Source organism: Pinus tabuliformis, chromosome J (assembly GCF_031772625.1).
Source record: "Pinus tabuliformis cultivar Carrire ecotype Pingquan chromosome J, CPIR1, whole genome shotgun sequence".
Lineage (NCBI taxonomy): Eukaryota > Viridiplantae > Streptophyta > Pinopsida > Pinales > Pinaceae > Pinus > Pinus tabuliformis.
In genome coordinates, this window is record NC_142295.1 from 1,238,889,308 (window position 1) to 1,238,917,064 (window position 27,757).

Here is a 27,757-nt window from a genome sequence, read left to right on the forward strand (position 1 = left end):
ATTACTCTAATCTAAATATATTAACAAAATTATGGTTGGAATTTTGCAAGCCACAAATGCTATTATCCAATATGTCAATCCTTTGTTTTTATATAAGGATTACTATATATTTTGGCATTGTTCACTAACATAATAGGGTGAATGTTGGAAAGAACATTAATAACAAATAAGTGTTTATGCTTATATAGATCGTTGAAAAACTTGCTTTGTTCTTGAAATTGAAAGAGGCCATGGTAGTCACCCATTTCTTTGTGACTATGAAGAAATGAAATCATCAAGCATTGAAACCTCTATGAAGTGAATCCCTAAACATGGATGCATTTGATTACATGCCTCTACAGATACCATAGTCATGTTATTCTTGGTGACTCCTTCATTGCACATATTTGCAAGAGAATGCATGTGTTTCATGCCATACTACGACAGAGATCCACAATGTTTTTCAAATGTGCACACCTACAACAATGCATATATGCTTATGTTTAGAACTTTGAGAGTCAGATCTTACAAGGAGAATGACATGCTTTAATTAGTGTAATTTTTTAAGATGGCTAACCATTGAGAGACAACGATAGTAGAATAAGAGGATTACAACATGATCATCATCAGAGAAATGCAAGGTTAACAAAATGGGCATTTGTATGAAGTTAATGCAAATGCGCACTTAGGTTTCATAGCTACAGAGTTGGGTTCATAGCTCCCCAACTATGAAACAATAGTGTTTACACACATCACCAAAAAAAAGTAAAGTAGGATCAGAGGACTAGAAAATCACTATGTTTTGAGACAGTCCCAATCATCAACTAAAGGTTGACCTAGTGGTCATACAGTATTCAACATATTAGTACCCCTTGCAGATCCAAACAAAAGCTTTCCAATGAGATTCATGCTATTGTCAACATGAATACGATGTGTCGTCAAGTCCACCATTTGTCTGTGTGATTCCAACTTTTCAATGGAGCCCTCCTTAGATCTTCTATACTACAAAATAAAGCATAAGAGTCACTAGATATTGGCTTTTGCCTCAAAGTCCAAAAATACACCAGACTGAAAAGAAAACATATATTAACACTAGAAGATAGTTCATGTAATCATATACTAATACCGCAAGATATTTCATGTAATCCCTTTCCTTTCCTAATATTCAACGGGAAAAGTTATAACAAAACTTATATTAAGAGATTGAAGCTTAACAAAATAAGTAGTTTTGAATTGAAAGATTGTCTAGTTCCAAACTTGATCAATTTGATAAATAAGTGAATAAACAATGCAGTTAGGTGGATCAATCCCACTTTTATGGGGGGGATTATCATCAATATACTACCTTTTTCCATAGATAGAGAAGATCTACATCTCGTTGATTTACAGCTCTCACGTCCTTGTCATCAGGGAATTCTCATAGCTGAAAGTAGCATTGGAATTGGATGGTACGGCCCTAGGGAAAATATTGTCTAAATACTGACCTACCACAACATGTAAGAGTATCATACATGAGAAATATTTTAACCATGACCCATGCTTCTAGTCAAGGAGAAATAATAATCTTTCTAAATTCCATTTTACTTATGTCCCATGCCATGCTCTTCATTTTGGATTGAATGAAGAGATGAGATGTCATTTTACTTATTTCCCATGCTATGCTCTTCATTTTGGATTGAATGAAGAGATGAGGATCGAGCTCAGAGATCCCGAAACCAATATGTTTCAAAATTCAAACCCACTTACCAATTGATATTGTTGCTTTATAGTTTCAGTCTTCAAGTTGTGTTTTTCACTGCAAAATAAAAGTAAAATCAGTGCACAGTTTTAGTCAATAAGAAACATCTAACGCAAAATAACTAATGGAAAGAGATATTGTAGTAGTTTGGACTTGCAATTGATTGCTTGATATGATCGAAATTCATATATTGTATTTTTGTTAGGAGTCAAACACTTAATATTCATATTACAACAAAGAGGGTTGCAGAAAAGAAAGAAAAGTTCCATTGTTATACTGTTTGCAGCCATGTTTTCTAAATGCATAATGCAAACAAGTTGTAACATTGTATTCTATTAGTTTCAATTTAGGATCCTAATGATGAGAACCAGAATCTGGAATTCCTTCAAAATATGTGAGAACTCTCAGATAGATTGTAGTTGTACTACAAATGAATACAAGCTGAGAAGTGCTACATATTGTGACATTAAGGCATAGATGGAGGGCATTGTACATTTCATCCTCTCCCCATAAAAATCCACTTCAGTCTATGCTAGTGATAACTCGTGGGAGCATTGGATTTGTACTAGTTGTATTATCAAAAGACAGGACAAGCAACACTAAACATAAGCCTTTGACACTCCCAAATGTAGTAACAGGTTCCAAGCATGTGCAACATTGCTTCTAGGTTCTCTAATATAGGCCTGATTAAGAGAACAATAGAGTGTTATTTACTCCTTTCTTTTGTTGATAAAACTCTTCTTTAAGTATTGATATAAACGATGATAATATCATTTTTTCCATATACAACTTCCTTGGGGAAACCCTCCAACAGTTTCTTCACATTTTGTGAATGGTGCTTTGCTGTTGGTAGACATGTGCCAACCCTCAAGTGACCCAAGTGGATTATACATTGTGATATTTTTGGTCATTATGGCTTTGGTGTGGCATGACAAATCACTTGAACTAACCATTGGGGCTAAAAAACAATGTTATTTATCTACCTACCTACCTATCTACCTATCTGGATGTATATACACATATTTGTTTTCTTTAAACCTCATGGGTATTTTTTTTCTTAGGAGAACACCTTGTGGAAAACCCTTCAAGTACTTTTCCATAATCCATGAATGGTAAATTCAGTAAAGCATTGGCCCTAATTAGGGCACTTAACTGCTAGGGGATTGAGAGAGTTGAATCTGTAACCTCTCTAACTTTGGGTGAGAGGTCTCACATTTGGCTCATAATAGATTTGCATACATGGCTTACATATCAGTGAGCTAATTAAAAATAAAAAAAATTGTTTCTTGAATTAAAAAGCCATATATTAGACCTTTCAAAAGCAAGCTCTGAAAGCTGTCAACTATCACAGAACCTGTGAGCTATATCAACAATAGAAAACAAACATTTCATGGCTTTAAAAAACAAAAATACATCATTGTAGAAGTTAGAGTATCAATTTCTAGAGAATTTTATAGCTAATTTTCATGAATGAAATCATTTCTATGCCCATTGATGAGCTTCGGAAATGGTAAACTATATGGGCTCATTTTTACTAATACTCTCATTTAATCCACCATTCTCCATAGTTTTATTTATGCTTTTGAATATATTTATGTTAATTGTGTGAATGGGAATAGTCACTTTACCACAAAGTTTAATATGTGCTTATTGCAGATTTTTGGACATTTTTGGACCAAGATCAGGCATTTATGAGTAGATTGGCAGCCAAATACAAGGAGACAAGGCTGAGGATTTGTAGGAGGGATGTCTACTGCACTAAATAACCCCTTCCTCGAGTTCTCCACCATCTGCTCGGAGTTCTACAGCCCATCAAAGATGATTTCAAGGGGCAGCCGAGCAGGTCTAGTGAAGTGGCTGATTGACTGCAGTTTTGGGCAGCCAAGCTCCTAAAGTTAAGGAGGACTGTTGGGGGTCCTCGTTTGCATAAGTAGGAAGGCTTCAAGCCTTGGTAGTTTAGTCATTTTGTTAGTCTATTTTTGCACATTAGTGCAGCTCTGTATCAGGACATTTTCGAGCTTCCTCTTGTAGACAGTTTGTGGGATGTAACTATTATTTTTTGATCAATGAAGATGAATATTGCTTTGCACCAGCTCTAATCTTTCTTAGGAGGATGTATCTATTGGGGTTGGGCCCAAACTAAGTGCCAATACCTCCTTTTTGTACTTTTATGTGTTTTCCTCGCATTCATAGAATAATTTCTGTTATTTAGGTTTAAATCTTGCTTCATTCCTTAGGTTGGTTTTGATGATTAAGATAGATGTTCATGTTTCAGGTTGATTTGACAATTTGGTAACAGAAAATATCCACAAAAAGGCTACCAAGTAGTCCTTGATCTCATTTCTCCCTCCTTGGGATCATGAATTGAGACCAAGGTACACTTGCTGCCACAAAAACATTGTTTTTGCCTTCTAATGCAAATGCTAATGTTATATTTTGAGTTGGCGAAGTTGATACTAGTTGTGTTTCCATGTTTAGATCTATTTTTTCTCAGTTTCCATAAGCTCTCTTGCATGATTTTCTATCAATAAACTGATTTTCATCATATTTCTAGTTTTTAAGAGTAGATTAGGTCAAAATAGATAGATCTCTATTTTTTAGTATTTGTTTGGATAAATTTTGGAAAGTAATGTGCAGAACACCTGTAATACATTCATACCTACCATTCCTCCATCATACAACCTGCTCCAGTCCCTCACTCAAGGTTCCTTCCCTTCATTTGCCACACTTTCCCAACTAGCCCTAATTTCTACATTTTTGTGCAACATTTCTTTCTTCATCCTTGAACAAATCCAACCATCTTCATCACTCCTTAGCTTCATTGACCAGGTCCTACACCTCTTAACATCCTTATCCATCCTTCATTTCCACTTCCCCACTATTTTTCCACCATCAATCCTCTAAAAACCACTTTCGGCCTGTTCCTGTAGAATTTCCTATAGATCCCCTGCAGCCTCTTGTAGAAGATAACGCGAGCGATTTTTCGAGATCTGAGCACGGTGGAAATCTCCAGAAGGGTGCTAGCGATCCCTTAGGTCCTCTCCACACCTTCCTAACCCCCTACAAACACCCACTCCATTTCCTTTCGCCAATCAACCTCTATACAGCCAAAAATAGTTAAAACACATGCATAATAATTCTGCATATAATTGCTCAAAAATACAAAAAAATGATTTTTCCATATTTTTCTTCAGAAGTAGCTTAAACACATTTATTTTACCTCTACAATAGTCCATGGCATCCATTTCAGTAGTTGTACATCTCTTTTCTTGCACAAGGAGGGTTAATCGGTAAAGTTAGGGTTTGCTAGAGTTTGCATTTCCTTTCAGCTTTCATATTTCTTCCTTCAAGTAGACTAGCCCCTTTTGAGTTAGCTTCCATCCATCACAGTTAAAAGATTCTTCTAATAACTCATAGAAGTTGGCTTAAGCTCCTAGCGAACTTGTGCCAGTTGATCAAGTGACAGCTTGCAGTAAGAGTTAGTACTTGTGCATACAACACCGTCACTTCCAAGTTTGTTACGAACTACCAAGTTGATAAAAGTAAAGTAGGGAGTCCCAGGAGTTGCAGCATCATTGCTGCAATACTGGAGCTCACCATCTTTTTGGTGCCATTGCCGGGGAAGCGTTAGAGTATTTTGTGATTACTGCTTTTCTTCTATTTTCTACCGCAAACATTCTGCTAAGTAGTTTATTTCAACAAAAGTAGAATAGTTGTTTCATTTCAATTTTGCAAAAGTATATTAGACCATTTCCTTCTTTCATTTCAATTCCGCAATTTCATTTCAGCAAGCATAGACTAGCATTTCTTGCTTTCATTTCAATTCTGCAATTTCATTTCCGCAAAATAGACTAGTCCTTTCCTGCTTTCATTTCAATTATGCATTTTCATTTCAGCAAGATAGATTTTAGTTAGTTGCAGTCCAATCTATTTCAGTTTTTCCAGGTACAAGTAGAAAAAAAAAACAACAAAAGTCACCCAAAAAAGACACTTCATTTCATGCCTCGTAGGAATAGAGACAATTCAGGAAAATTCCTACCCAACACCCCCACCACATCACTGAGTCACCCTTCTCTCTTCTTTGGTGATAGTGATCCTGAAGAACCTATAGGTGAACCTCTAGAGATATAAAAATATCCTATAACAGAAGAAGAGCAAGAAATGATTCCTCCTGAGACTATGGCTGAAAACAGAAACGGTAGAGGAAATGGGGAGAGTGTAGAAGGTACCTTTCCCATCTGAGACACCAATGGGGACACAAAAATGAAAAACATCGGTCCCTTAGCCTTACCTCACTTCCACAGATTGACTACTGAAGGCCCTGATACCTTTTTGTTTGAGTTTTTTGTCCTTTTTCGAACTTATGACTATGCAGAAGACGAGCAAAAGTTGAAACTCTTTCCTTCTACCCTTAAGGATGCAGCACTCCGCTAGTTCATGGGGCTACCGGGAAACAATATCACAACTTGGGCTCAAATGTAGCAAGCCTTTAACAACAAATACTAGGACTACTGTAGGTCAAAGGATACAAAGGAAGAAATCTTTCGAATGACCATGGGAAGTGATGAATCTTTAAAAGACTATGAAAAGAGATTTCAACTCAGTTATAAAAGGGCCAGGTGTACACTTGACCCCGAATCTCAAAAGTTGGTTCTGCTCAGAGGAGTCCCTGAAGACATTCTAGACACCCTCCATTTGCTGGCTGGGGGAGACATCTACCAACTACCTTATGATGACATAAAGATTGTATTTAGAAACCATTCTGGGGCAGCCAGAAAGAGAGGTAGGGGAAGTCAACTCTGAGCCAGTACCCGCTTATCTAGTTCATTCCTTAAAAACGAGTTTGAAAATCAAATGGAAGATTTCAAAAGCGAGATGAGATAGACCATTGCTATGCAAATGGATACCTTGCGAATCCAAAATAAGCAGGAGGAAGCCAAGAGGGCTTTGGCCATCGTTTGTCCCAGGTGCACCAGAAAACATCCTAGGAATGAATGTCCATTGCACTTTGTAGAAGTGTGCTTTGTTTGTGAAGAAGACCATCCTACAAATCAGTGCCCTTCCTTTCCAAGATTCAAAGCTATGTACCAAGGGGCTGAAGGAGCCACTGAACCACTCTACTTCATGAACCAAAGGAGACCACATGGACCCAGACCTTACCAGCAAGGAATGTAAGGGACATCACAGACTTATTACAACCCCAATCAAGCCACTTCCATGCCTTCTTGGGGTCCCCCTGCTCATCCTTCCTGGCCCACATGCCCTCCTTGGTCATATCCTCCTCAATACCATACTCAATTGGCTACTCACTCATTTCATTCTCACACTCAGCCACAACCTCAGTTGAATGCACTGCATCAGGGGTGGAGGCCCCAATACAACTCTCCCCCCACTCTTTTTCCTCCACCACCTGCTCAACTACAACCATTACCTCTTGCTCCTCCAAGACAACCCCAGATACCTGCTCAACTGAATCTGAACCCCAATAACAGACAGGCCCAACAGGTATATACTGGGGAAACCACATGCCCTACCTATGCTGTGGAGATTCAGGAGATCAACCTACGATCTGGGAAGGTCCTCCCAGATAGCCAAAATCCTCCTAAGGAGGATGAGGAAGAGAAACAAGAAAGTGAACCCAACGCCATTCCACCCTTTCTTGATAGACTAATTGGGACCACACAACCAAACCTAGAAGAAACTGAACTTCTGGGAGAACTTAAATAGTTATGTGTGAAAATACCACTTCTCCAGGCCATAAAAGATGTACCAATCTACAATAATTTGATCAAAGAGAAGTGTTTCAGGCACCCAGGCAGGCGCAGGAGGGATGCCCCAACTATCAATGTCATAGGACAATTGTCTGACCTAATGTTGGGACAGATAATTTGTCCAAAATATTTGGACCCTGGGAGTCCTGTAGTTGATGTCCACATAAATGGCACCATAATGCCCCACACTTTGATTGATATAGGGGCTGCCATTAATGTAATGACCAGGGACACTATTCTCAAACTCAACCTTGAGAGTTCCCTAAGAAAGACCTCAACAGTACTGTAGTTGGCAGACCGCTCCATTGTGACTCCTGAGGGGATTGTCGAAGATGTCATGGTCTCCATTGATTCCTGGGAGTACCCTGCAGACTTCTTGGTCCTTCAGCCAAAGGAAAAAATCACTGGGTATCCCCTCATCTTAGGAAGGCCTTGGTTAGCTAGTGCAGATGCTTACATTTGTTGTCGAGCTGGGAGCATGGCCCTCAAGAATGGCCATATGTCCAAACAGCTAGTCCTATATCCGCCTGCCCAACCTCTGCTAGAACATGACTTACCTCTCTGGTTGGAGGAGGAAGATGAAGGTGAAGTCTAATTTGCCCCATTGTGCACAGTGGAAGCCACCAGGGGAGGTCCTCAAACCGAAGATGATCTTATTGAGAATTTGATTCAAAATCCACCCCCTAGTGTGCTGCCATTAGAAGAGTTGGTGGAAGAAACCGAAGCCAGTGCTTTAGTTGATCTCTCTGTGGCTAATCTGACCTCTCTCCGAGTTAAGAATGTGGAATTTGGCTCGGAAAGAACCTTGAAGATCAACTCATCCCTATCCACCTCTCAGGAGGAAGAGCTATGTAGCTTATTGAACAACCATTTGGATGCTTTTTCTTGGAGCTATAAGGAGATGAAAGGATCCCATACTTTAGTCTGTACCCATCACATCTACATTAAAGAAGAATGTAAACCAGTCAGGCAGCCTCAAAGGAGGATGAATCCAGTCATTAAGGACATTGTCAAAGAAGAACTGCAGAAGTTGCTGGATGCAGGACTCATCTACCCCATATTTGACAGCGAGTGGGTTTCTCCTTTGGTGTTTGTGCCCAAGAAAAACGGGAAGTGGAGAATCTGTGTAGATTATTGAGAACTTAACAAAGCCACCAAGAAGGACCATTTCCCTTTGCCTTTCATCAATCAAGTGTTAGATGTCCTGGCAGGGAAGAAGTTATTTTCCTTCCTAGATGGGTTTAGCGGATACAATCAGATCCAAATCAGCCCGGAAGACCAAGATAAGACCACTTTCACTTGTCCATGGGGTACCTTTACCTACTGAGTCCTTCCCTTTGGTTTATGCAATGCTCCTGCCACTTTCCAGAGAGTAGTACTGAGTATATTCACTGAGCTGGTTTATGATTCAGTGGAAATCTATATGGATGATTTTACCCCTTATGGTTCTAAATTCCAAGAAGCTCTGACTAACCTGAGGAAAGTTTTATCCAAGTGTATTGAGATGAACCTTTCCCTCAGTCCTGATAAATGTGAATTTCTAATGACTGAAGGGACCGTGCTAGGTCATACAATTTCTCAGCAAGGTTTACAAGTGGATCCCAACAATATTGCTATCATCCAAAAGGTCCCACCTCCTCAAAATGTAAGAGATGTTCGGAGTTTTCTAGGTTTAGCAAGATATTATGGAAGATTCATTAAAGATTTCAGTAAGCTAGCCTCTCCATTGTTTGGTCTTTTGGGAAAATATTTTGAGTTCATATGGACTGACGACTTTCAAGAGGCTTTGGATGCTTTGAAAGGTAAGCTGATAACTGCCTCAATCTTCAGAGGTCCAACTGGGCCCTACCTTTCCACATTCACACAGATGCCTCGAACAAAGCCATAGTAGTAGCCTTAGGACAAGTTGAGGAGAAGCTACCGTATGCTATATATCTTATTAGTAAAAACTTGTCCAAGGCAGAGTTAAACTATACTGTAACCGAGAAAGAACTCGTGGCTGTAGTCCATTCCCTAAACAAGTTCAGACACTACATCACCAGCTATCAAACATTCGTGCATACTAATCATGCTGCAATTAGGTATTTGATGAACAAACCTGATGTAAATGATCGTATCATTAGATAGTCACTTTTATTGCAGCAATTTGATTTGACCTTTGTTGATAAGCTAGGTAAGTAAAATCTTGTTGCTGATTTTCTGTCTAGGCTAGATTTGCCTGCAGGTGAAGAAGGGATGGTGGATGATCAAATGCCAGATGAACACCTGTTTGTTATTTCAGTACTCTCTCCATGGTTTGCTAATATATCAAATTATTTGGTTTCAGAACAGCTACCACCATACCTATCCTCAAAGGAGAAAAGAAGACTGTGAGGAAAAGTGCCCCATTCACTTGGATTGGGGAAAATATTTTAAAACTTGGCCCAGATCAGATTTTGAGGCGGTGTGTCAGGGAGGAGGAAGTTTTTGACATCCTCCTAATCTATCATGTTGGGCCCTGTGGAGGCCACTTTGCAGCAAAGAGAACCACCTTAAAAATTCTATATGCAGGATACTATTGGCCCACTCTTCATCAAGATGTCAGGAGATACATCAGCCAACGTGACAGATGTCAAAGGATGGGGAAACCTACTCCAAGGGATGAGATGCCCTTGTAGCCTTAGGTGACTTTCGAGCCATTTGAGAAGTGGGGCATGGAATTTGTGGGTCCTATCAACCCTCCTTCAAAACAAAGGTCCTACATCATTGTGTGCACAGATTACCTGAAAAAAGAGGGCAGAAACAAGGCAATCAAAGCAGCAACAGAAGAAAAAGTAGCTGAGTTTTTGAGGGAAAATATCTTATACAAGTTTGGCTACCCAAGAGAATTAGTAACAGATCAAGGAAGTCAGTTTACCTCTAACCTGATTGAAGACCTACTCACTCATCACAAGATTAAGCACAGAACTTCCACCCCTTATCATCCGCAAGAAAATGGATAGGTGGAAGTTACTAACAGAGCTTTGGAAGGGATTTTGACTAAGGTAGTGAGTAGCAGCAGAAAATATTGGGCAGATTGCTTGGTTGAGGCCACTTGGGCCTATAACACTACTTGGAAAACTACAACATGTTTCACACCCTATGAGCTCGTCTATGGGAAGAAGGCTTTGCTATCCATAGAATTTGAATATAACACATTAAGGTTGGTAGCTCAGCTGGACCTAGATCTCAGCCATGCACAACAGGAAAGATTGCTTCAGCTGAATGGATTAGATGAACAGAGAATGCAGGCCCTTCTCCACTAAGAGGTAATCCAACATCAGATAAGGACATGGCATGATCGACACCTCAAAGAAAAGTAATTCCAGCCAGGGGATTGGGCGCTGTTATATGACTCAAGGTACAATGATTTCAGGGCAAGCTGAGGACAAAATGGTTGGGACCATATATAGTGGAAACATGCAATGGCAATGGTTCGGTCCTTATTCAGACCATTGATGAAGAATCCATCCCCATGCTCGTCAATGGGAATACATTGAAAATCTATAGGAAGCCCCTTTCCAAGCAGGAGTTCATTAAGACTCTTGGCAAATCAGTATTGGTGATGGAGCAGGTCCCTATCTCCACTCCACCTACACCATGAGAAAAAAAAAAACAGAAAAAAAAACACAGAAAAAGAAAAAAGAATAAAAGATCCTTCGGTGAAAACCTCTTGGAGGCACCCAGGGTAGACAATGAGGGTGAAAACCTCCTGAAGGCACCCCAGCTATCTCAAAAAAAAAAATTTGAGAAAAAAGAAAAAGGAAAAAAAAAAAGAAAAATAAACCTAGTTTCTGTTGAATAAATTGTAGGTTACAGGAAGGTCATTGCAGGTTTTGGGAGGATCGTGCAAGTCAAAGATAGAGGATATGACCAAGATGCATCCATCCCTCACAATCCATTCCTCCATCATCGTTATCTTTTCCAAGATCTGGTCTCATTTGGTCCGAAATTCCACATCCTACAAGAAGCTCTGTATCTTCTACAGGAGGATCCTGTAGAAACTACAGACAAGCCAAAACTGATCTCAGAAGAGGACCCGAGGGTTTGAAACCCATCTATGAGGCCTATACACCTCCCTACCTCCATCCCTCACCATATGTCACCCTTTTCCATCTTTGTACACCTCCATTCCACTCGTTTTCATGTCCCTACACAGTGACACACAAAAATCCTATTTTTCATGCTGCAAACAAAATTTTAATGACAAATCAAAACAACAGTTCTTTCACTCACCATACCTGATACCCTCCATCTGATATTCCGTGCCAACCGAGACCCTCGTCAGCAGTTGTAGCCCTACTCATTTTAGCTTGAATATCAGAAGGAGAAGCAGCTACAGGAAATCCTACAAGATTCCTGTAGAAGCTGATCCCTCTAAAAAACATACTACAGAGCCAGGGACAGCAAGGTATAGCCTATGAAACATGCATGAGCTCTGTTTAAACATATAAACATTAGCAACAGTCTGAGGTCGAGCATGCACAATGCAAGCAGCAACAACAATGAAGAAATGGGTTCCAGAATCCTAAATGTGTATAACACGGTCGCGACTGCATAGGTAAGTGCATAAACCTATTCCGCAATTACATGAATCATATTTCAAGGCTGCATGACTATGGGAATGGTTCGGATTGAATGGAATCAGTGGCCAGTTAATTGGCCACCTTCGGTCAGTTACACGTCCTCATGGAATCCAAATGTGCTCCGTCAAGTTCAAAACTGCTGATAAGATACGTAGCCAGCACATGTGGAATGTCCATTCATGAAGAAATAATCAGGACCGTTAGTGGTGGCAGAAGATAACGGGAGTAAGGGAGGTGATGACGGTCAGACGACATGTAGAAACATTATGGTCGTGACATAGGATCAACGGTTCGGTCCGGCCACCTCATCACCTCACCACAAATCACGCCCGTAGAAAAAACACAGCTCAGTTAAGATGTTCATCACCTTTTGTTCATTCTGCACTCACGACGGTTTCGACTGGAGTACGCATCTACCACTTCCAGAGCAGCTAACCAGTCGTCCTCCACCAGATTTCTGCCTGTTTTTCGAAAATCTCCGGCCTATTGAACACTACAGGAAGCACAGTTTCGTTCAACGGGAATTGGGTGACTTCTACAGGAAGGGTTCTACAGGAAAAACAGAGAACAGATATGCAGAAAGAAAACTCGGAACTTTCATCGAATTTCAAGCTCAAAACGAGGTAGGCTTGAGAAAACTTCTCTATGCATGATTTGTTTGTGCAAGGTGGTGAATTGAACATGGCATTAGATTGAAAAACGAGAGTAAAATTCTACCTGTGCATTGAGAAAAAAGTGAAAGTATGCCTGCATATTTCACTGAGTTTACCCAGTTTTTTTCTCTACATCCAAAATCTCCTCGTCATTTTTCAATTTATCATGTAAGGAAGATACATGCAGCAGTAGAGGCCAGCTTGAATGTGTGAAAAAAACCTGCATTTACATATCTATCTATGTGCTCAGAAGAGACCCTGTGTCCTTATGCTCTGTTCTGTAAAAAAAAATTATTTTCATAAACAGACAGTCAAATTCTGGGTGATAGTAGTTTTCAAAAAGAAGAATTATTTCCATTTGATATTGTAAGGAGCACATGAGAAATTCCTTCTTTGATCTAAGAAAAAACCGAATTCAGCTATCCTCTGTCTCAGTGATTGACTGTGTTTTTTTCCCACCTAAGCATTTTCTTCTATGGTTAAAGACCAAACTCAACACCATTCCAGGAGGATTCATGAGGAAAGAACCCTTAAACTCTAGCAAATTGTATGAGAACCCTACGGTGGTGCACCTTTTCACCAGGGCCAATTGGATATCCTTCTTTGACAGAATTCAGGGTTATGATGAGGAGGTGATTGAAGAGTTTTTGATATCCTTGAGACCACATTCGAAGACACATGCCACAGTTAGTTTTAGGGGTTTGACCCTAGAACTTACCCCTGATGTCATCAATAGAATTATCGGTTTACCATTGGGGCTCCCTTGGAGAAAAGAGGAGAATTCATTGGGACAAGTGGCTAAGAAAACATTTTTTCTGCCTGAGGAGCATCTTGCAGAAGACAAAAACGGGGTCAGGAGGACAAGCTTGCCTCCTCTCTGGAGTGAAGTCAGCTATCAAATAATGAAGTATATCACATGTGAAGGGAGGCTTAGCATCATTTATGGCTATCATTTTAGGTTGCTACATGAATCGAGGTATGGGATGGACTTGCATCCAGCTAAGAAATTGAGCATCCCATATTTCCTCCTTCAATCTTTAATTAAATGTGGTACAAAACTAAATGCAGGAGTCATAGATTAGTTAGCCCATCATGGACTCATCAAACTATTGGTGGAATATGGTTTACACACCTATACTATCCCCATAGCTTAGGAAACCTTCAGAAATATGTCCAGGGATGATAAGATCAGAACTTTGGTTGAGAACATTAGGCCATCCAGCAGTGATGAGCGGGAGCAAACTGAGGAAACTGAGAAGAACATTGATGAGGGAGCACAAGAAATTCCAGCAGAGGGAAAAACAGAAGAAGAATAGAAGGAAAAAGAGGAATTTGACAAGACCGCTGAACCTAAGACAAAAAAGGAGAAAACAGCAAAAACAGAGTAAGGAAAAAAGACAAAGATTGGAAAGAAAAAGGCCAAGAAGGCCCAAAAGAAGGTTTGCTCAGCCAAGGCAGGCACCCAGAAAGAGAAAGAAGAGACACACTCTGAGATATTGGGGACACAAGCAGAAACAGGGGGCATAGAGATTTCTACAGGAAGTGAAGAGAAAGAACAACAGAAAGAGAAATCCCCTGAAATGCTGGCAAGGGAGGCAACAGTCGTGCTTGTTGCATTAAGCACACCTACAAAACAAAAAGGTAAAAAAAAAAGGCAGACCTCCATGTATTTTAAAGCCAGAAAAGCACAAGGAACAAAGTGGGCAAACCTCAGCCATCATCAAAGTAACAATTGTCATTGAGGACTGACCCACTAAAAAGAATGAAGATTCTCCTTCCAAGATATCCATCACCTATGAAAGAGGAAGCCCAAAAACCTCTACATGGAAAGAGAAAATTAAGTTGATGGAATCAAAGGCAGTTCTATAGGAAGTTGAAACATCTCTACAAGAAACTCTAGCCAAGTTAAAAGAGACTGAGAAATTGGAGGAGAAGGAAGCCAAACAGTTACAAGGGGAGGACAAGGCCAAAGAAATACCTGAACCTACTCCTCAGCCTGATTTGGGAACATATTACAATCTGTTGGAGGGTGGGAAAATTATCCCACAGAAATTTGTTGTACCATTATTTTTCGAATTAGAGAAAGAGAGGATCAGAACACACACATGGATGCAAATCACCAAATCTAAGGGAGTTGAGGACACAGTCCACATGGAGGATAAGTTAAAAGAATTAAGGGGAGAATTGGCCATGGTGAGGCATGTAGAAAGCTGCAAAAGAGCCCAGCTATAGCAGGAGAATGAGCTGCTGAAAAAACAGTTGCAGCTATAGGAAGTCCACAAGGAAGATAGGCTGTCCATTTTGGGAGGGCAATAGTGTAAGAAGGACCTCCAGCAGACAATGAAACAACTAAGAAACATCAGAAAGAGGGAGAGCTACAAGCCAATGTGGAGCTGATAAAAAGAATGCTGCAAGAACATGAATCTCAGACAGTAAAAGAAATATCAGTTTTAAAACAACAGTTGCAAGAAAAAGAAGCCCAAATGGCTTGCATGGCCAGTTGGGCAATAGAAGCCTTACAATGTAGGCAACCTGCTAAATCTTATGCATTATACCTTAAAGACCAATGGTTTCAATTTCAAATTAACACATTGGCCCAAAGGGGAACCACTCCATTTTAGAATTATAATTAGTTTTTGCAATTGTGTCACAATAGCTCAGCTGAAGACAAGGCCAAGTTAGCAGAATTCTATTTACATAACTTGGCACTTCCTAACATGAATCTATGGGACCCAAATGCTGTATTAGGAGATCTACAACTCATGGCCATGGATTCTTGGTTAAGCCATGAGGAAAAGAGGGGAGTAGAGATTGAGAAGATTATGGCCAGGGAACTAAATGAGCCACTTATGATCAGGGCAGAACCAGAAGATCCCTCAACTCTTATATATTCCCATCGGTACCTTGCAGACAACCCTCATATCGCACCTGACTATGTTGAAAGGCAAGCTAAGGCCATTTCTCACTTTGAAGACATGGAAAGACTATTTGGCGATAATTGCATTCATGCTTGCATAAGGAGATGGAGCACCTTGTCCCATAGTATAAAAATAAGAGAATACCACTCCCCAACTAGAATGAGTGAGGCCATGAGAAGAGTACCTCTATACAAACAGTCAATGCAGAACTTGAAACCCAATTAGATTGGCCTTAAGTTTAGCCTTCCACTACTGCTAGGGCTGTTAGAAGGGGTCAAGGAAAAAGAGGAGCAAAGACAATGGGAGGAGGTAGACAAAAAGGTAGGATTTCATGATAGGGAAGAGGACATCATCTCAGAGGCCTGGGATGTTAGAGAGGCAATGAAAGCAATCAACGATGATGAACTCGATTAGTTGCTCAGAGGATGAGCAACACATTCAGCAGGGGGATGATGATGAGCCCTGGAAATGGGTAACTATATGAGCTCATTTTGCCTAATATTCTCATTTAATCCACCATTGTCTATAGTTTTATGCATGCTTTTGAATATATTTATGTTAATTGTGTGAATGGGAATAGTCACTTTACCACAAGGTCTAATACGTGCTTATTGTAGATTTTTGGACATTTTTTGACCAAGATTAGGCATTTATGAGTAGATTGGCAGCCAAATACGAGGAAACAAGGCTGAGGATTTGTAGGAGGGATGTCTACTGCACTAAATAACCCCTCCCTTGAGTTATCCACCATTAGCTCTGAGTTCTACAATCCACCAAAGATGACTTCAAGGGGCAGAGGAGCAGGTCTAGTGAAGTGGTTGATTGACTGCAGTTTTGGGCAGCCAAGCTCCTAAAGTTATGGAGGACTTTTGGGGGTCCTCGTTTGCATAAGTAGGAAGGATTCATGCCTTGGTAGTTTAGTCATTTTGTTGGTCTATTTTCGCACATTAGTGCTGCTCTGTATCAAGACATTTTCGAGCTTCCTCTTGTAGACAGTTTGTGGGATGTAACTATTATTTTTTTATCAATGAAGATGAATCTTGCTTTGCACCAGATCTGATCTTTCTTAGGAGGCTATAGCTCTTGAGGTTGGGCCCAACCCAAGTTCCAGTACCTCCTTTGTGTACTTTTATGTGTTTTCCTTGCATTCATAGAATAATTTATGTTATTTAGGTTAAAATCTTGCTTCATTCCTTAGGTTGGTTTTGATGATTAAGATAGTTGTTCATGTTTCAGGTTGATTTGACAGTTTGGTAACAAAAAATATCCACAAAAAGGCTACCAAGCAGTCCTTGATCTCATTTCTCCCTCCTTGGGATCATGAATTGAGACCAAGGTACACTTGCTGCCACAAAAACACTGTTTTTTCCTTCCAATGCAATTGTTAGTGTTAGATTTTGAGTTGGAGAAGTTGATACCAATTATGTTTCCATGTTTAGATCTATTTTTGCTTAGTTACTATAAGCTCTCTTTCATTATTTTCTATCTATAAACTATTGTTCATCATATTTCTGGTTTTTAAGAGCAGATTAGGTCAAAATAGATAGATCTCTGTTTTTTAGTCTTTGTTTGGATCAGTTTTGGAAAGTAATGTGCAGAACACCTGTAATACATTCCTACCTACCCTTCCTCCATCATACAACCTGCTCTAGTCCCTCACTCAAGATTCCTTCCCTTCATTTGCCACACTTTGCCAACTAGCCTTAATTTCTACATTTTTGTGCAACATTGCTTTCTTCACCCTTGAACAAATCCAACCATCTTCATCACTCCTTAGCTTCATTGACCAGGTCCTACACCTATTAACATCCTTATCCATCCTTCATCTCCACTTCCCCGCAGTTTTTCCACGATAAATCCTCTAAAAACCACTTTCGTCCTGTTCCTGTAGAACTTCTTGTAGAATTTCTTGTAGATCCCCTACAGCCTCCTCTAGAAGATAACGCGAGCAATTTTTTGAGATCTGAGCATGGTGGAAATCTCCAGAAGGGTGCTAGGGATCCCTTATTTCCTCTCCACACCTTCCTAACCCCCTACAAACACCCACTCCATTTCCTTTCGCCAATCAACCTGTGCACAGTAAAAAATAGTTAAAACACATGCATAATAATTCTGCATATAATTGCTCAAAAATACAAAAAGATGATTTTTCCATATTTTTCTTCAGAAGTAGCTTAAACACATCTATTTTACCTCTACAATTGTCCATGGTATCCATTTCAGTAGTTGTACATCTCTTTCCTTGCACAAGTAGGGTTAATCGGTAAAGTTAGGGTTTGCTAGGGTTTGCATTTCCTTTCAGCTTTCATCTTTCTTATTGCAAGTAGACTAGCCTCTTTTGAGTTAGCTTCCATCCATCACAGTTAAAAGCTTCTTCTAAGAACTCATAGAAGTTGGCTTAAGCTCCTAGCGAACTTGTGCCAGTTGATCAAGTGAGAGCCTGCAGTAAGAGCTTGTACTTGTGCATACAACACCGTCGCTTCCAAGTTTGTTACGAACTACCAGGTTGATAAAAGTAAAGTAGGGAGTCCCAGGAGTTGCAGCATCATTGCTGCAATACTGGAGTCCACCACCCATGTTGAGAAATTGAAATGGTTCAAACACCTTGCTCCAACCCCAATGCCTTTTTGAAATGCCATCAACTACCTTGTTCCTGATGTTGTATATGTGAGACAAAGAAGTGTGTGGGAAGGTTGTCATTTAGTTTTGTATATCATCATGGAGTGGCTATAAAGTTGATTTTTTGAGTGTTGATTCTTTTTTTCTTGAAATGGATTCCCCATTTGCATTACCTTTTTGCTTGAAATGGATGCACCATTTTGATCTTTACAACATTTTGAATCCTAGGGGAAACAGAGAAAGCGCTTCTATTTGCACATAATGTTTTCTTGAGATGTTGTTTCTTGGAATGAAATATGAGTGGGGTGCACATTGAATGGTCATGAATATGAGGACCTGAAACTATTTGGTCAGATGCAGCTTGTGGGTATAAAGTTTGGACGTTGCAGAGTGTGAATAGGTGTTTCGTTTAGGGATTTTTGTAGTATGCAATTTCTTCATTTTCTATCCTCTTTACACTTCTTTTTAATCAATCTCTTCACTCTTAGAAGATGTTTGTCATCTTTTCCTTAAAACTAGTTCATGTTAAGGCTTTTGGGAATAGTCAGGGTTTAGAAAAAATGCCATAATGCGACTTTTTGACATGTATTATTGAAGTATATTGTGGCATGTTTCCTTCTAGGTTTCGGGTTTGAGATAATTGTGAAGTTGGGTTCCAGAAATATTCCCAAACTTGAATTAGGTGGTTATTTTGTAGTCTCTTGCTACTATTTATTGATTATTAGTTGCATATTGTTATGCTGGAATGTGCATTGTGATGTGTTAGAGCCTAGATTTACCTTAGGCTGAAAAGGTAAGATTCTAGGTCCACATCAAACCACGCTCAGCCTCGTAGCTAGCCCTACGAGGATAGGAGAGGGCTCTCTCTGGGTCAATCTTAGCAAAGGATAATCAGATGGGGCTTGAGATGACCAATTTAACAACTAATCTTAGGCTAGGTATGAAGTGCAAGGGTTGATTTGAGTTTTTGGGAGATTTTTTGTTGGAAAAAGGGAAAGGCAATTTTGGGTCCGTGGATGAGGCCAAATTTTTGTAGAGTTCTGATTGGGGCAAGGAAGGCAATCATTTTGATGCTTTATATTGAATGTATGGATGGATCAGACTGGTGAGGAGCCAAGGAGGGCAAGAGAGTCTCAAGAGTCCTCCTTAAACAGATGAAAACATTGAAAATTAAACAAAATTTCAAGGCAGAGCACAACAGTCCAATGAATTCTACCTTAATCACTCATTTGTTTAATTTAAGAAGCAAGGAGAAGGGAAAATGATACACATAAACATCAATGAACTTACAAATACATAGAGAAAAACACCATCAAAACATAGAGCCACATGGATCCCAACAAGTGCTGCAAAACCCTGGTCTTTCCTTAGCCAAAATTGCAGAAATGAAATGTACAATAGAGTGCCAAGCAATCCCAAGTATCCAACCTTCTACCAAAAACCAACCCCTACACTATGAAATTCATAAAATATATACATTTTCTCTTCCTTGTACTAAGGGATTAAGCTCAACCATTTTATTCAAAATAGAATTAGTTACATTAAACTTGGGCCGAATTTCTGAAAATAGGTGTTGAAGATGAACTCGTATCTCCTAAACCATAACACCTGTTACAAAACTGAAAGAGGTTTTTGTAGATAAGGTCATGATGGAGAAAAAAATCTTTCAAATTTTGGAAATTCATTTCTAGTAGCTCGCAATCGGTTCCACAAAATCATCTCTAAAACAAAAAATCATTAAAAATTTAAATCTGTGAAAATGAGCTGTAAAGAACTAGTAACATATCCCAATCCATGAGACCTGTGAATAAAATAAAAGAGGTTTTTGTTATATGGCTCATGCGTAACAAAAACATCCTTGGGTTTTTCAAAATTACTTTCCATATGTTGTAAAATGGCCCCACACTAAAATGACAAAAACAGTAAAAAAAATATGAAAATTTTGCTTTGTTTTAATGTAGGCTCCAAATATAACTGTATATCTCCCACATAGTAGCACCTGTACATAAACTGAAGGAGGTTTTTGTTATTTGGTATGTGATGAACAAAAACCTCGTTCACTTTTTAAAAATTCCTTACCATTATTTCACAAACTGATTTTGTACTAAATTTGTCATTGTGTGCAGCAACTGACCTCAAAACATGCATAACCCGTTCATTTTGATCATATCTTCTAATCCAGGAGCCGGTTACGGGAGTGTGATATACTGTTGGAAAGATTTTTCTAAGATACTTCTGATGGAAATGCTTGTGACATGTTTTATGCTGAACATCATTTGCAAAAAATCTAACAAAATCAGGCATAGTAAGAGCTTATGTTGATCCCTGGTGACAGGCTGCGAAGACTGGAACTAACATGATGCATGCGTACATTTTTTTTTTAAGTAGGACTTGCCACACTTAATTTCATGGTTAATACTATCATTATTTGAATTATTGATGATATTGCTTCAAGTTATTAGTATTTGAATCATTGTTGACACTACTTTAAGGTTTCTAAATTAAATACTAAGATACGAAGGAATGGAAAAATAATAGAATTTAACTCTTTGGCTCTTTGGGGGTGGGGGGGGTGGTTTATGCTGATTTTTGGGACCAAATTCTTTTGTTGCTTATATCTTGCCGAAACTTGTCTACAATATATTGTTTTCATATACATCAAAGGGGATATATTTTGTTTTACATTTTATTTACTTTCCATCATCTGTGTTTTATTGTTTTTGTTTATAGCATTTATATTTCATTGTTGAACTAATAAATTACAAACTTTCTTAGGTATTTACTTTGGGGTTCTGTAAATTTCAACCCCAACAATTTTGTCTGCATCTTTCATGCAATAATATATTTTTGACACATAACATGTATCTAGATGATAATAAGGAAATGCAACAACAGACCAATCGAGCCTATGACAACAAAACCAAAGCACAATTTAAAAGGGTATCCTACTAAAGTTGAAGGTATGTTTTACTGGGAAAAAATAACATCAATCTTGGTAATGGTAAAATTAATAAATAGCTTCTTCTCTATGATAGATAACAAGTTTTTTGGGATTTTGATCAAAGTGTCAAAGGCACCATAGCCATTGGATGATCATATGGAGAGTCTAGATTTATGAATATAGGTATATTTAGTGAATCTTTTGTTGTGTGTTAGATGTTCCAGCTCGAATCAGAAATTATGTTGTTGAAAAGCATAGTAATTGAAATCATGATTCCTTCAAAGTACATGTTATGAAGGTGCCTGACCATATGGATCTTGCACAATCAGGGAATACTGAAACAAATTGTACTAACATTTCTTTAAAGGGATGCTTAATAGGGGAAGAAATGGATGAATTTATTGGAAAGATATATTCCTTGTTCACATTTAGTAGGAGATCAATCATAACACTGTAACATGGATGGTGTACCAATAGAGACTAGTATGAAGTAAGAAAGCACTCATGCTTAAATTATAATTGAGTTTGTTGGAGATTTTGTAGCTTCCTCTTACATCATCATCAATTATTATTGTTCTATATTTTAATGTAAATGTAAGTCTTTGGTATTTTTTCCCACTGATTTGTGCTGAACAAGGGATTGCTTCAAAGACACTAAAATTTCTATCACCAAAATGCAGATGTGGCAAGGAGGCACCCGAGTGCCTTATGCATCCCTACATATAGAGGAGATATTGAAACTTCAAAAGGGTTTGGTCCTTTCAAAAGGAGACCAAAGAACGTACTGCACTGGTAGAGTCTGCATTTCTTTCTTCTACTATTTCATTTTTTTTAACAATATCATGTTTTACATGTTTGCCTACTAAATTTTGTTATCTCATATTTCTTGGACCAGAACAACCAGGAGATGGAGTAACCAGAGAAAATTTCATTTGTGGAATACCAAATGCCAAGCAAGAAACTGCTACTTCTATCTTGTCCAATACTGAAATGACCTCAAAAGATTCTCAATGGAGGTAGCTTTATGAGGCAGAGAATACAAAAAATTTAGATATGGCACCATAAGATGAATTAGAAGGAGAAATTATATTCTTTCAAAACAACCTGCTTGAAAATGCAAGGGAAAATCACTCTCATTCTGGTTGGACCCTTCACATCCATTCTTTTATATATCAGTGAATATCTTGATTTAATATCTCTTTTCCTGTCTGTTTTGATAATAATATTTCCATGAATATCTTTGTAGAGAATTTAATTCTTAGGGTGATAATGAATTTTTCTAAAGAGCAGTAGGAATTGTGGAAGAAAAGATGTGATGCATTGTTGGTGAATGATTACCTCAATCAGGAAAGAGAAGCTAAGAAGTAGGGTAGGAAAGAGAGGAGACATAAGGAGGCAAATGCTATCTTGGTTGCAGCCATGACAGTTGCTGCAACTTCTCCTAGGATTAGTTCATCTAGGAAGGATGGAATTGGAGATGCAATTGAAGAGCATAGTCTGCATCAAGTTAGATTTCCTAGCAATCGTTCACACTTGGATGAATGGAATAATGTGAAACGTGTTTCTTCTGGCATATTTTCTACATCACATCCAATGAAAGTATCACTACAGAAACATCTGAAAGGGGACATTACTGCTGGACGCTCAAGCTCTTCTTCTCAGACTATGTTGCAGGCTAAAGAGACAATGTCCCAACCCATTGTTGCAAAAGTTCCATCAAAAAGGAATTTTGATTGTTACCAGGTGTCATCTAGCTCACCAAGAGAAGAATATCCTTTGTGTGATATTTGTACATTTGCAGAATCTACTCGATCAAACAAGATTTGTGTTTGCAATTACTTCAGGGTAGTCTGGCTATTCCTTTCTCTATTTACTGTAGTATTGTTACAGTGGATTATACTAGGTATCTTAAAATTTTCATGTCAAAATTATATTGCATGTAGCAGTTCACCAAAGTTACTATGGTATTTTAAGGAATTCTTTTGGAGGATGGTATTGTTAGCCATGTGAAACTTTAAACTGGAAATACCAACTCCAAGGCATGAGGCATCCAACTATAGCTAGCCATGGTATGCTTGGTTGTGGTATGAATTGTGCTCTATGTGGTGGTTTGAGTGGTGCTTTTAAGAGGACTACTAATGGCTGGTTGGTTCATGTATTTTACACTGAGGTAAAAATATTTGATTGAATGGTGTTCACTTCAGAAGAATGAAAGAAGTTAATTATTCAAAATCTTATTATTGATGTTATATTATGTGTTAATGATTTGGTCAGGAGAAATATATTTTCCCCCTTACGGTGTCTTCATTTCCTTTGTGAACATGCAGTGGCAGTTGGAGAGTACATTCAGGAGGGGTCAAATGGAGCTTGTTGAAGGGCTAGTATGTTTAAATTGATATGTTTCTTCACTACCAGTAATGCATATAAGTTTGAGCATGCTGAACTGTTTGTTTTACTTGTTATGTGCACGATTGTTGCATCTAGATTCTGTCTAGTGGGATGTTGTTAGAGACCTCTATTAGCATCTCACTGAATGGTTTGGTCATTAACATATTGATGAAGGTGGATCTGTGTCATGTTAAAATTAACGATTAATATGTTATGAAATTCAGGAAATACTTTTTAGAGAACGATATATGTTTCCATGCAGTATTTTTCATCGGAAAGGTGCATGTTTGAAGGTTAGGATTCAATGTATATGAAAGTTTGAAACTTATAATAACACTTGTTGGGTTAGTAGATTGTTCTATCCTTGGTAATTCTCACAGAATCTATATTTTTTTCTGCACTAACTGACAGAAATATTTTGTGGTTTCACAATGCAATTTTGGCCACTACCAAAGTACTTTTCATCCCTTATGTGCAAGAGACTCTGGGTTTTACTTGACTGTGAGTACTCATGGTGGAAGGGTTCAACATAAATCATATTGTGAAAAACATAGTGCAGAGAAAAAGCTAAAGGTACATGTAACATCATATATATTCTAGTGAATTTCCATAGTGTTAATTCAATATAATAATTTTCTTGCTTAACCTGTCTCTATTGAATGAAAGATGCAGGTTGAAGCATGACGATGCGGAGGAACTGAGGAGTTGAAGAAAATAAAACAAATGCGGGTGAGCATATGTAGCAATCTTCTGCAAGTTTTTTTGCATTCTAAAATGGTTCATAGAAATCCTAGGGCATTTTCTTTCATACAATCCCGTAGGCTTTATGTAGTCACATGTTAGCTCCTGCATTTAAAGAATGCAATCCAGAATTCTGGTTTTCACATGGATTCATTTATGACCTTCTTGCCTATCCTCATCATCATTCATTTTCAGATGGATTCATTCATGAGCTTCTTAGTTATCCTTTTTATTGCTTGCACTATGCTTATGCCTAGACCCACTCTCATGGTTCCCTCATTTCATGCCATCAGTACAAATGACTTACATTCTAGGCCGCCCTCCAGGTTGACTTGTTGTGTGCAGGTTCTATTTTGTCAATCTTTTGATGATTTTGAACATTATAGGGTGATGTCTGTTACTAGTGTTAATTCACTACTCCATCACATCATCAGACATTTGATATTGTTCCATCCATTGTTCTCGAGTCTCAACATCACAACACACACAACTAAAGTTTGCTTCAGTTAGACTATCTAGCACACAATATGAGGTCATCGTGACCATACCTTATAGCCATGTAGCAGACAACATGTGACATTAGAAAGACAATGAAATTGAATGAGGCTGAATATTTAATAAATAAAATGTTGTTTGAACCAAATTCTTTGGTATGGAAGACCTTGTTGTCTTCCTATAGAATCCATGGAAATGTGGATTTAGGGAAACAAGAAACAAAACTTATTCTCAAGTTGGAACCACAAGATGCTCCAGCATATGTGTTTTTGTCCAATATATATGTTGCAGCTGGAAGGTGGTATTGTCTCACAAATGTGAGGAAAATTATGAAAGAGAAAGGATTGAAAAAAGTAACTAGGAGTCAGCTAGATTGAGGTCAAAAGTAGGGTTCATAGTTTCACTATCAAAGACAGAAGGCATCCACAAATAAAAGTTATCTATGAGAAGTTAGAGGAATTAACCAAGTTGAAGAAGGAGGCAAGGTATGTGCCCAATACAAACCTTGTTTTGCACGATGTAGAGGATGAGAAGAAAGAAAAATTTGTATCCTATCATAGTGAGAAACTGGCGATTGCGTTTGGGCTTATTAGTATTTCTAGGAGAATGCCTATTTGAATCATCGATAATTTGCATTTGTGGTGATTTTCATACTACTTCCAAACTCATTTCTAAAATTGCATGGCGAGAACTTATTGTGAGGGATGCCAGTTAGTATCATCATTTCAAGGATGGAATGTGTTATTGTGGGGATTTTTGGAAATACTAAAATAAGAGACAATTATATGTATGCAATTCCCTCGTACAAAGAAAACTAATTTATTCCTAATCTCTAGCCTCTTGCATCGACAATGTATACTCCAAGCATTGGAAGATGATCAAAACTAAATTACCAAAAGTCGATCCTTGACCTTGCTATATTTAGGATCAAAGCCCAACCAGTCCTTCTAAGAAGACACGGGTAATGTAAAATTTTATTTTCTTGGTAGTGCCAACCTTGTTGTTGGTAAGCACTATTACGATCTAGTTTCATGCTCCACTGTTCTCTTTTGTTTCTAGTATCTTCTTACCTGGAGCTAGAGGACACAATTACCATTACAGAGGATACTTTTTCCCAAATTTTGTTTCCTTGCTTCTATTTGTCGAACACAAAAGCAAATAGCAACAAGATTTGTTGTATCTAGATACAATATTAGGTAATGTATTTAGCTTTTGCAAGATTGGATACTTGTTTGAAGAAAGATCACAAAACGGTGCTATATGTTGATGAGATGCAGGGAATGGATTGAGTGTTAGGTGAAGCCTTTCACACCCTTGTAAGATCACCGAGATAGTTCAAGAATTTGTCGAAGAGAAAGAGCTCCTAAAAGTTGGCCACTTTTACTATGTACAAAAAATGCTTTGATATATAAACCATTTCAGTGGTTGAAATTAGTGATGAATGCCAGTTTAATGGTAACTTGCAATCTCCACCTCATTATTTGAATATTAGATATTCTTTGGAAAAAATATCAAATTATTATTACATCTAATAAAGGTGTTGGAGAATTGGCATTCAACAACAGAAACGTCACTTGTAAAAGATTTTCATTATTTCTCTTATGTAAGTTATCCATATGATATCAAAATTTCCGCTTTGCAGATGGCTCAAATTTAACACATTCATTGATTCAACAGTTTATGGAGGGTATTAATTTTTGCTCGAATGTTTTTGCAAAAGGAGCAAGAGTAGTTGTTAGAAAGGAAAAACAGGGTTTCGTTTTGGCCAAGATGAATCCCCTACTTGGCTGAATCATAAATGAAAGCTTATGAATCTTGGGGAGACTATTTCTTATTTGGGTAGGTCCTTTGGTAAATAGTTTTTCAGTTGTTGATTGTTGGAGATGGATAATAGCCAAGTTTTAAAAAAGAAAAGTTCAAGCTTGGAGTAATATTGACCTACTGCCTTCCAAGAAGATTGCAATTGTTGATAAATTTCTAGCAGCAGGTCACATTGGTTTCTGTGTCTTTTTTTTCTTCTCAAGTAGCCTATAAAATGTTGGAACAGGTACTCCAAAACTTTTATTGGGCAAGCAAGGTGGGGTAAAAAGGATTGATATGGTGTCTTTGAGTTTTTTGTAATTGCACTTTCCATATATTTCACTTGCTTATTGGCTTCCACATTCCCACTTCTATCAGTGTTCCTTTGCACCTCTCGATGCAATTGCTAGCTTTAAAATCAATGCCTATATATGAAATTTCAAGGACTATCATAATTCTCACATAATTCTTTAAAGGGTGGTAGCTCAATGGTAGAGCACCTGCTTTATAAGCATGAGGTTGGTGGTTCGATTCCACTGTGTCCTAATATGAATTTATCAGTGATTGTAGTTTATTTTTAATTAAATACTTTTAATATTGGTTTATTTCAATGGTGGGATATTTTTCTAGATTCATTATTTTATATTGTCTCTTTTAGACAAAAGTGGTGATGTATTATCTTTGAATGTAATTTTTTTGTCTCTCCAGAGACAATAGTTAGGATCAAAGACATTGTCTATGTCTTTAATCGCAACTATTGTCTCTAGAGAGACAAAAATGAAATTGCCTCTCAAGAGACAAAAATGCTTGTGTTATATATTGTCTTTATAGAGACAATATTTTAAGACAATTTAATTTGAGACACATGCTTAAAGACAATATTTAAGACAATACACAATTTTTTTTATCTCAAGTTAAGACAATTTTCCCAAAATTTATCTTAAATATTGTCTTAAAACCCCTTTGTGTTGTAGTGTTAAAGTTATCACTTACTTTAGCAAAGAACAAAGTCGAATGAGGCTGAAAGGACCATGACCATGCCATGCCTACAGTTAAACCTAACCCCAGAATGTCGGGGGCTGCTTCGCAGCAATTTTCATCACCAACCAT

General features: G+C 38.1%; 1 non-coding gene and 1 pseudogene across 1 annotated transcript; one reads left to right on the plus strand and one right to left on the minus strand.

Moving 5' to 3' along the window:
* Nucleotides 1–274: 274 nt before the first annotated feature.
* On the minus strand, nucleotides 275–27,757 carry LOC149231657 (vacuolar-processing enzyme gamma-isozyme-like; annotated as a pseudogene).
* TRNAI-UAU (transfer RNA isoleucine (anticodon UAU)) lies at nucleotides 27,122–27,193 on the plus strand. The gene has a single exon. It is a non-coding gene; the product is annotated as a tRNA-Ile (tRNA).